Source organism: Protobothrops mucrosquamatus, unplaced genomic scaffold (genome assembly GCF_001527695.2).
Source record: "Protobothrops mucrosquamatus isolate PMUCROS unplaced genomic scaffold, P.Mucros_1.0 scaffold3737, whole genome shotgun sequence".
NCBI lineage: Eukaryota > Metazoa > Chordata > Lepidosauria > Squamata > Viperidae > Protobothrops > Protobothrops mucrosquamatus.
Window position 1 is genome coordinate 43,980 of NW_015389690.1, and position 10,670 is coordinate 54,649.

Genomic DNA, 10,670 nt, shown 5'->3' on the forward strand with positions numbered 1-10,670 from the left:
TGTGTCAACAGGAGGCACTTACTAGGTGTTATTGAGACTGGTGAAATGTCACTTCATTTTGTCAAAGATCAGCAGCATCTAAGGACAGTAGAATTAGCAAAATGAACATTTCTTATTGAAAACAGAAATGATTAAGATAGGAAGGTTAATTCTTGTGTTGAGAGCTACTGTAGTGATGTGGAAGAATTATTTCAGTGTGGGGTCTTGTGGTGCCCTCTTCGTTTCTCATAGCACTCCATAACCTGTTGTAGATTATGTAATCCTACAGGTTTTGTCAGGAGTCAACATAGAAACAGCTAAGTCTCTCTCTCTCTCTTTTCACAGGTGCATACTTTGCACAGCATCTAATTGTTGTATCTGTCTCTGTGAATCTTCCATGGTCTCCAGATGTGATGGGGAAATTATATTTGCACTGTTGTTTAAGAAGTAGGCGAGTTGTTGTGTTAATAGTGATGAATCAAGCAGGCTGAAAAAAATGGAAGGAAATCAATGTAGAATTGTAAATAGATTTTCTGCTCTCCCCAAAATAATGTCTGATTCTTTAAATAGGAGTACAGATAAAAGGGAACAAGGAAAGTGTATTCTGAAAGGAATGAGAATTTCCTTTTCTGATTTCTCAGCTCCTATGTACAAGGTGTGCATCCTGATAGAACAACATTATACCGGCACATAGAATATCTACACATTTATCCAACTTGGCCTTAAATACTTGGGGAGTTATTGGACTGGAATAATTAAAGTGCATCTGATGAAAGGAGAGAAAGCAGGTGAAAAAGAAGGGAAAAAAGAAAAAAAAATCTCTTATTTCTATAATGCATCGTTTAGATAAAATGCTAAGTGCGATAAGCATGCAGTTTTATGTAGGCAGAAGATCATGCAAAAAACTATATTTAGAAAGCAACACATAATTCCTCAAAGGTAGACATCATTGACTTCAATGGCATGTCACTCTTAACTAAATGCATTTTTATTTAATAAAAGTGGCAAAACACAGCATGGACAGAATTATTTATGTCACTTTTAGCAAATATAAGTATGCAAGGCTCATTTTCTAGACAAAATAATACAACATTTAAGAAAACCCATTCATCATAAATTGTAGGGTTTTTTGTTCAGATTCTATCGTTAACTTGGGAGATGTTGTGATTGTTAAGAATTCAAGCTGCTTTTGGTTGAATCCCCAAAGTTTCAGTGAATTTTTTTAAATTTTAGAGACATGTTAATTAGTATTCTTTGTGGTTAGGGTTATTTATTTCATTTCACCTTATTTCATCTAAGAGTAGATGAGGAAACTGGCAGGCTAGTAATTCCATGGCTGAATTCATACATTGCAGTAAGCCCCACAATGGTTTCTTAATGTGGTTTGTGAAACTAATCATTGTTTTTTGTGAACAATGTTCAACAAACTATGGTTTCGCATGACAGGAGAATCCAGCTCATAGTTATATCCATTGGCAGTTGAAATTCTCAGAATGTATTCATTGGATACCCTTGCCTGATACTTTGAGTATCATATCCATTGGCCTCCAGATTGCTTAGGGCAGCCTATGAGCTCTGTCACCATGAACTGCAATAAGTAGGAGAAGAATTGGTGAAAATTAGATACAGTACACAGTGTTGCAGCACAAGTAGACGTGCCAGCTGCTAGAACAAAACCACTGTGTATTACCTTGTCTCTCTGGTCTTTGTTTTAAAAATTATCAATCCACAGATTACGTTTTGGAAGAATCAGATGTATTGCATGGTGTCAGCAATCTAGATATATCTCTGGAGATGTAGGCATCAATCCATCACAGGATTAAAATAAAATCTCTTTATATAAAGTAATTTTGCTATGGAAGTTCCAGCAAGTTGAAAAATAACAACATCAACAAAAAAAAACCAAAAACAAACCCCCCCCAAACAAAGATGAGTTACAGAGCTAGAAATGATTTTTTAGGCATCCCCATCTCTCTCTCTCTCTCTCTCTCTCTCTCTCTTCCTGGTTTTCTGTTTCGTAATGCTAAATTAGCATGTGAAAATTGAAGCAGTTAACCAATTTTAGCTGTCAGAGGTATTGCTGTGTCTGGAAGAGAGGAATTTTGAGCAGTGTTGTGCTTTAATGTGGTTTTATTAGTTGTACAAAGGGAGACTGAATCCTTGTTTTTTTCTGCTCATGCTGTAAACAAGGTTTCAGGGAGAATCCTTTGAAGTGCAGAGATCTAAGCTAGCCGATTTTGAATTCCCCTGTGGTACTACAGAAGAACAGTAGGTATCTGATAATATTTGCACTTTGCATAAATCTTCCTGGGCACAAACACTGTGTTGACAAACAAGATAAAAAAATGGATTATTTAAAAGCAACACTTATGATAAGTAGCACTGTTTACCTCATATAGGTTCCTGAACCCGACAGTATCAGCTATAATCAATTTTTGTTTTGATTCTTCATCCTTTAACATTAGGAATTCCTGGAATGGTAGATCCTAAGATTTCAGAACTGACCATCTGTATGTCTTCTTTTCTGATTCTCTTTTTAGTGACATAATGGAGAAACAACCAGGATATCACATGTAGAACACATCCAAGCAGAGACTGACTAAAACGTTTGGGAAGGGAAATTGTATTATTTGTATTTTTTAAAATTAAGAATGTTAATTATAATAGTAACAACTAATGCATACTAAGAGAAAGGAGAAAGATAAGACAATGGAAAGAAAGAATTTAAAGGGCAAGAAAAGAGAAAAGAAGAAAAAGGAAAGAGAACATAATAAAGAAGAAAAGAAATATATAAAGAAGTGACTTCCAACCTGCATCACAAGTATAAATAAACTTAATAACTGTTCACCTCTTATAAACAAGTATCTCTTAATCCCATATGTCTCCTTATCTATAAGTAAATCTATAAAGTATCAACTTTTAAATCCTTATGTTAGTAAAAAGTTCATAAAGAGTTTCTAGAACAGTGGTGGCGAACCTATGGCACGGGTGCCAGAGGTGGCACTCAGAACCCTCTCTGTGGGCACGCGCACCGTCGCCCCAGTCCTAGGCCTTCAGCTGGGTTTTATAAAACCTTTTCGCTTTAGGCCTCTGCTGCTGTGTGCAAAAAAAAAAAAAGGTTCAATCAATCAGTCAATTTCAACTTCTCGCGGGGAAAAAAAAAGATATTGCAAAGTTGGAATTGATTGATTGAACTTTTTAATCCCACCCAGTCTGCCGTTACCACCCAACCATGCCCACCCAATGGGCCACACCCACCCGGCACCCGACAATGCATAAGTTGCAGTTTGGGCACTCGGTCTCTAAAAGGTTTGCCATCACTGTTCTAGAACATTACAAAAAAGCCTTATTTTATCCTTGGTCAAGTAAACTAACTTTATTTCCTTCCTTTAAATTCTAACTATCTTAATCTTTAATTCAGTTTTATTTGGATTCCTATGCAGTATAGTGAGTTAGACTTGATTGGTTTGGTTGGTGTTTCAGTTGAGCACTTATCTCAGTGACTTTGACCACTAACACAATCATTTTCAACATCCCACCTTGACGTATACCTTCTCTTTGAAGGCACCACTGCAAATAGGAAGAAAGTTGGAGAGCAAGTGGTGGAAGATGATATGAATCTAATTCTTGTTAAGCAACTGCATTTTCATCATGTCACCTAGAATTGTTATTTAAGATATTAACATTTTAATTGAATTTGATGATGCTGGAAGAAAACTGTCTTCCAGATAAATCTGCATGACTTTTGAAGACAAAGGCGCTCATATTTGGTATGACTTGCATTCTACAATAAATTCACATGCATTTGTAAAGGTACTAGTTACATTTAGGGAAATACATCCATCCCGTTCTATTAGATAAATTTCAGTTGTTGAAACCCAAGGTGGCAAATACAGTTATTTGGATGAATTCACTTACAGTACATAATTAACTATTGCCTGTTTTGGCTTGCAAAATATAATGAAGACATGTGGACAATTTACACCAGAAGAGTACTAATTCTTCTTTAGAAGAAGAAATGGAACCAATATCTTTCAAAAAAAGTAATCATACTACATCAATTAAAGAAGAAAAGCAGGGGGAATCTATGGTCCAATTGCTTCTTGGCTAAAATGCTTATGTGAGTAGTTGCTGATCAGGTCAAAATTATATTGGGATAAAACTGACTTTCGAGCCTTATGTCAACAACAGTTTCTGGTTATAGATCTTCTCAGTCTTGATTACTTGGCAGAGTGATCTCTGGAAGAGAAGGAAAATACAATTGCATTGATTCTTCTAAACCTAACAGTCATGGTGTCCTTCTGGAATGACATTTACATTGGAGAAGTTTGGGAACTGTTTTAAGTAGCACCCCTCTTATTTCATTGGCCACTTCTAGAGCACAGTGCTTGGAGATTATTGCTTTGTTTTATCATTGGTTCCTTTAATTTTATTATCCATGCTAAATTACATTTGCACTAAAATTGTTAGAAAGTGGTTATTGAAAAGCTACATTAATATCCTTTTTAGAAGGGAGGTTAGCGTTCTGTCAGTACACAGAAGTAAGAAAGTCATGTACATAGAGAAGAGAAAAAATGGGTGGACAATGTGATGTACCTGACAGCAGAGATAAGGTATGGCAATTAGAGCCCCGGGAGATCTGATTATGATTTATTGGGAAAGTTAAATTTGAAAATTCTGGAGCTAGGCATGCACAAACTAGTTGTTTAGACCTGCGTATAAAAAAGTGTTGTACAGCTTGCCTGGGGCTGGTTGCATTCAATGCTCTCATCTCATGAGCTAATAAACTTTTGAATTCTGAATTATAGCATTTGATGTTTTGACTGGAGCAAGTAACAAACTATAGGACAGCTCTTCCTCCAACAATTTCTTCTTGTGGTAATGTTTGAGATTTCATCAATAAACGTTACTTCTTCACATATAACCCATGTGAAACTGTGGCTACACCAAATGGGTGCTCAAGCCAGATATTAAATAAATAAAGATGGATTCAGAGACGGTGAAGGTACTATTGGTATGTAGATCATCTGCCCAGGTGGTGATTTATCTATTCTGGTGGCAGCTCCAGTTTCTTGCTTATTTCCTATGATATGTTAAGCCAGGGCTTTTCAACCTTTTCACTCATTGTACCACTTTTAGGATATGGCAACATCGAGTACCACCAGTCACCTAGCAAGGTGTTAAAAACTTGATGACCCCCCCCCCAAAAAAGGAAAAAACTGATGCAGTACAGGTAGTCCTCGACTTATGTTCACTTAGTGACTGTTCGAAGTTACAATGGCACTAAAAAAAATGTCCCCCAAGCCACAGCCGAGCAAGACACCTGCCTGCCCATCCGGCGGCACTCTTCCTCCTGTCCAAGGTTTTCATTGTTGTGAGGATTGGCAGCAGGGGTGGGGTGGGGGTGTTTGGTTTTTATTCCCCCCATCTTCTGGGTGGTTGCAGCAGGTTTTGGTCACTTCACATGACCCTGGGACACTGTGACCATCATAAATATGAATCAGTTGCCAAGCATCTGAATGTAAATCACAAGACCCTGGAGATGCTGCAACATTCTAGCTGATCGGTGCTTCTTCTGGGCTCAGCAGAAGTGCCAGGATCAGCACCAAGCTCCAGCTGGAGCCTGGCGCTGATCCTGGTGCTTCCGCTGAGCCCTGACAGTCCTGAAGAAGCACTGATCCTGACGCTTCCGCTGAGCCCTGACAGCCCTGCAGCTCCAGCCATCTCTCGCTCAGGCTTGTGCGGTGCTGCCACCGGTTCAGCTCATTCCCCTCCCCTGCTACCACTTTTCTAGGATGGCTGTGTACCACCTGCCAGGTGCCAATGTACCACAGGTGGTACCCATACCACTGGTTGAAAAGCCTTGTGTTAAGCCATATCAATCACCTCTGATGCAATCGTGTTTTATTTGAGACCCATCTGGCATTTAGTTTCAAAACCTCACAGATTTGAGAGCAAGTGCCCAATAGCCAGAATTTGTTTTATTCTGCAAAGAGCCAGGACTGGGATACCAAACTGGCTTGTTTCTGTTTCTCTTTATGATGCTCATTTTTCCTACCACCAGTTGAAATAGTTTGAATTTCCTTGATTTTCATCTGGGCAACAGAGTAGCACTTAACTTGCTTGCAGCCCTGTATTAAGTCCACTGATTTTCTTAACTGCCACAGATATAATTGGAACACACAGACACACAAACATACACCCACACAGCTTAGACACCAGAAGTACTGGTAGATTTCCTGTTTTGACTGCTATTGGCAGTTAATTCAGAGGGCCTCTTGATTTTTAATAAGAATCTTTCTGAGGGAACTAAGGATGAAAGTATGAAAAGCATCTGGATGTTCAGAAGCTATATAAACAACATCTTAGTTGCCAACCAAAACAGTTTTTAAATGTCATAATACTGTAAATTAGTTCTGAAGATGTGACATCCTTTTTAAATCTTTCTGTGGCTATGCAAAGTCACTTTTCTAGAAATCGTTATCACTAAGACATTAGGCTTTTTTTCTATTATTAGCAAAATAACAGCAAGATCATAATGAAATACTACTGCTTAATGTCAATGTCACTAATTTATATTTAAAATAATAAGAAGCAAAATAGGTAACATGGCCCATAACCCTAAAGAAGCTTTGTATCTGGGACATTCAAGAGAATTAAATAAATTAGCTTTTATGAAAAAGCAGATAAAAGGCAAGAATAACTTAGATGCCAAGAAAAGTTTCCCAGCTGCAAGGAGATTGAAACAATTAAAGCAGTTTTAAATTCAGGTTTAAGAAAGCTTTGGAGCAGCTTTGGAGTCAAGGTTCAGTTAATGGCTGAAAAATCTCAGCTGGAAACTGATCAAAGAGAGAAGCAAACTGGAATTAAGGAGAAACTTCCTGACAGTGAGGACAATTAACCAGTGGAACAGCTTGTCTCCAGAAATGGTGGGTGCTCCATCACTGGAGGTTTTTAAGAAGTCACTTGTCTGAGTTGGTATAGGTTCTCCTGCTTGAGCATGGGGCTGGACTAGAAGGCCTCCAAGGTCCCTTCCAGATTCTATTCTATTCTATTCTATTCTATTCTATTCTATTCTATTCTGTATCAGAATTGCAGCAGGAATGCAAAGAGTGCGAACCAGCACCTGTCGTCAATAGAGACTTCTGGGACTCAAAATGAGAGGACCTCCAAGATGGCTCTTTACAGAGGGCAGCCTTGCAAGAAAGCCTGGTAGATGTGAAATCTGGCATGATATAAATTCTGAATGAATATTCTCATTTGCTCAGAAGCTATTCTCCCTGAATTAAAATAAAGAGATGGGTTCTAGTTATGTTTGTCCAAGTTACTGAGAAAGGCTCCTGTTGAATTCATCAAATTGTTTTGGTGGAGCCCGGCATTTCTTAGCAGGAATGGCGAGTCTTATTACAGGAGGTCATATCTGTTGCCACTTATCAAGGTTACCCTTGCTGATGCTGTGTTTAGTTTTGTATCCAGGGATGACCTTTCATCCATAGAATTGGACCCAGAGCTCCTTCTGCCCCCTTATCTGCCAGCTCAAGGATCTACAGTGGATAAGAGGGAAACTCCCTTTGCCAAAATAAAAGCCTGTTCTTACAGTGTTGTAGGTGAAGGTGGGACATGCCTTCTGTTTCTTTCTTGATATTTTGAAACTTATCATCTAGTTTTTTGTTTATCGCTATTTATAGAAACAGCTTTGTGCAGCTAATTGTCTAAGGGTAATATCAGTTTTGAAACAGCATCCTTGGGATGAATATGGTTTAAAGTATGAAAAAAGTGGGTGGGAAAAAGAGCAATTAAATTTAATTCATGAAGCATTGGCTTTGCATAAGACAATTTAACCAACATCCTTCCTCGTGACCGTTCTCCTACACTCACAAATTAAATCCACATTTAGCAAAGGAAAATAAACATATAGCCTGCAACTTATAACAAAGTTTACAGTAATACTTTTTATTTATTCGTAATTTATCTTTTTCATCTTTTTCACCATTTTTCTGGGAACAGGCTTCCATGTTTCTTATTTTTTTAAAAAAAGAGTGGAAAAAAAGAAGTAATAACCCCTCCCCCCAGGGAAACCGTAAGTGATACTGGAGCAATTAAGAGAGACAACCAAAGAAGGCAAATAATAGGCCAGTGATGGCGAACCTTTTAAAGATTGAGTGCCCAAACTGCAACTCAAAACCCACTTATGCATCGTCGAGTGCCGGGTGGGTGTGGCCCATTGGGTGGGCGTGGCCCATTGGGTGGGCATGGCTGCGATGGTAACGGTAGATTGGGTGGGACTAAAAAGTTCAATAAATCAATTCCAACTTTGCAAGTTCTTTTTTTTCCCCGCAAGAAGTTGAAATTGAGTGATTGAACCTTTTTTTTTTTTTTTGCATACAGCGGAGGAGGCCTAAAGCGAAAAGGTTTTATAAAACCCAGCTGAAGGCCTAGGACTGGGGCGACGGCGCGCGTGCCCACAGAGAGGGCTCTGAGTGCCGCCTCTGGCACCCGTGCCATAGGTTCGCCACCACTGTAATAGGCTATTCATTAATTCCAGAGAAAAATGCAGTGTGCTAAATAGTACCCAGGAAATGTTCAGTCAAAGGCACAGGAGCTCAAAATATCCAACAGAATTTATTTACTGCCTGGAAAGAAAATTCCAACTTACTTAGGGCATGATAATGATGATGATGATGATGATGATGATGATGATGATGATGATGATGATGATGATGATGATGATGTTGATGATGATGATAATAATAATAATAATAATAATAATAGTAGTAGTAGTAGTAGTAGTAGTAGTAGTAAAGTTGGAAGGGACCTTGAAGGTCATCTAGTCCAACCCCCTGCTCAGGCAGGAAACCCTATACCATTTCGGAAAAATGGCTGTCCAGTCTCTTCTTAAAAACTTCCAGTGTTGGAGCATTCACCGCTTCTGGAGGCAGGTTGATAGAGTCCTGCTCTTTATTTTCATCTTTGCTACTTTCACCATCAAACTTTTGTAACGGGGGGAAGATCTAAAGGGGGCTTTTGTGTCCATTCAGCTTTATCAAGGATCAGGTAGAAACCCATTTTATACTTTCCTGATCAATTAAGACCAGGAGTATTAAGGATAACATTGACACATAGAGATACTGAGGTTAGGACCAGCATAATACAGCTTTGGAATGACCAGATTAGTCAGTGGTGTATCACAATTGTGTTGGGATATTAAAAAAACAAAAACAATGAAACTCTGGAAATAACAGAAGGAAGAGGATGCTGGATTATAATAACATGATAATGGATTCTTCATAAACAACAAGTAGAAACAAAATAGCAATATTCTAAAAAACAGATGACCTTGGCATATCAGAGGGGGTAATATTGAATGAAAGGAAATTACCCTACCAGGAAACTCCATAGTTTCTACTTTACATAGTTTCTACTACTATTACCTCACTTCCTACTACATATGGAGTGGGAAGTAAAAAAAAAATATCTTAAATTTGCATTTTATGTTACTATACAATGTCAACATGAAATATTGACATGAACAACCTATCAATAGTTGTTCCCCAAATTTGTTCCCCAAAGCTAGTCAGAGCTAAAGGCCCGCGAAATGCCTAAATTCACATTTATCCAGAATATCTGAGAAAAGCTAAAAGAGAAATAGTTCACGCTTTTGTCAGCAAAACTAATAGGAGAAAGTTGCTGCTAGGGAGCCATGTGAAGTTGATAGGAGTACCCTTTGCATTTTCTGGAGAGTGGGTCAACATAAAAAACAGCACAATATACACAATTCCCCCTTGTCAATACAAACAGTGTGAGGCCTCTTACAAACTTTGTTAGCATACAGATGTGTGATACCTTTTAAACTCCCTGCAGTGTCTTCTTACCTGCTGTGCTTAATTTCAGATTCTAGTGAAGCCATTAAGAAAAACCTGCTTGATCTTTTTTGTGTGCCCTACTTTGCATCAGCTTCTCTGGGATATGTCCCTGGGACTTATACTCCCAAATCCTATTGAAATATCTGTTTTTGCTGTTTGAAATCCTGTCCGTTTCATAACATTCTCTTGTACCCTCTCCCCCCCCAAAAAAAGAATAATCTAGCAAATTGAGGTGGATATCCTGATAAACATCTTTTCGGTAAAGTCTAGTGCTTAGACCGGACTTTGCTTTATGCTTATGTTGTTTGAAAAGGATAAGTAACTTTTTCCCCGAAGATGGAGTGCTCTAAGCCTAATTCGCATTTTGATTTATTTGACTTGGGCTATAGCACTATTAAATTAGCAAAGAGAAGCAGTGAACAAAACCCAGGAGATGAATTAGCCATTTGAATCTGGTCCATTAATCTCGTCTTCAATTCTAAAGAATTGTGGCTCACCCAGACCCTAAGATCAAATAAAATGCCTAATTGGGAAAATCCTAAACAAGAGTATCCCGGGGAGCCTGAATTTATTTGTCAACTCTTCAAACAATGATGTTGTTTATATGTCTTTAAACCCCTGATAGAGTGGCGGAAAAAGTATCTTAATCCTGGAGTTTTAAACACAGGAGGGTGATTGAGAATTGTTTTCAATTAACAGAACAAAGAAGGACACTTATGCTAAAACCAGATAGATATGCCACGAGTGCTCTACTAAACAAGATGAGTGTTTTTAATCTAAACCAGGGATGTGGATTTTTTTTTTGTTCTGACCTAATGAACAATAGGC